Source organism: Penaeus monodon, chromosome 28 (assembly GCF_015228065.2).
Source record: "Penaeus monodon isolate SGIC_2016 chromosome 28, NSTDA_Pmon_1, whole genome shotgun sequence".
Taxonomy (NCBI): Eukaryota; Metazoa; Arthropoda; class Malacostraca; order Decapoda; family Penaeidae; genus Penaeus; species Penaeus monodon.
In genome coordinates, this window is record NC_051413.1 from 17,871,771 (window position 1) to 17,872,062 (window position 292).

Consider the following 292-nt stretch of genomic DNA (forward strand, 5'->3'; position numbering starts at 1 on the left):
CCACCATTATTATATTGTCATTGTTGTTGATATTGTTGTTATCTCATCTTTAGTATTGCCATTATCACTGTCTATGCTTAAAATGAAGATGAAGCGTACTCATTTTCATAGAATAACTCTTTCAGTCCTTGCCGTTGCTGTCTGAAGTCCAAGAAGGAAGCTCAACAACTGATAAAAGATAGGAGATGAGATAAGACAGCCAGACGAGAGTGATCTCCCTCCTCCTCCCCTGCCCTTAGATAAAGCCAGTAATAACCAGATCATTTACTAAATTCTAATCATAAGCATGGCC

General features: G+C 38.4%; 1 protein-coding gene across 1 annotated transcript in view; it reads right to left on the minus strand.

The window, feature by feature from the left end:
- Positions 1 to 292, minus strand: part of LOC119591084 (glycerol-3-phosphate acyltransferase 3-like) — a gene marked incomplete in the record, with an annotated part of 10,479 nt that overhangs the window by 4,173 nt on the left and 6,014 nt on the right.